Source organism: Penaeus monodon, chromosome 25, assembly GCF_015228065.2.
Source record: "Penaeus monodon isolate SGIC_2016 chromosome 25, NSTDA_Pmon_1, whole genome shotgun sequence".
Lineage (NCBI taxonomy): Eukaryota > Metazoa > Arthropoda > Malacostraca > Decapoda > Penaeidae > Penaeus > Penaeus monodon.
Genome location: NC_051410.1, coordinates 8,866,285 through 8,866,687, shown reverse-complemented (window position 1 = coordinate 8,866,687; position 403 = coordinate 8,866,285).

Sequence of the window (403 nt, the reverse complement as noted above, 5' to 3'; positions counted from 1 at the left end):
AGAAAGAGAGAATAATAGAAAGGTAGGAAAAGCGAATCAAGAAAAAGACGAAACAAAGACAAAGAGCGCAAAAAAAGAGAGAAGAGGAAGAATAAAAAGAATATATATTAAAAAAGGGAAGAGGGAAGATAGTGGGGAAAGGGGGAGGGGGGGGCGAGAAGACAAAGTGACGGATGGAAGCGTCACCTCAACTTGCCCACTAGTTTGTAAACATGGCCCATTAACAGAATTTCCTTGTTAATCTATCACCCTCAACTCCCGGGGTTTGAATGGAATATTATGCAAATTTCCCCCCACCCCACCCCACACACACACGGTTCGCGCCCCCAGGGTTGGTAGTCCTCGCGTGTGCCCGGGTATTCATGGGGGGTGGGGGATGAGGGATGGGGGTGAGGGTCCTAGG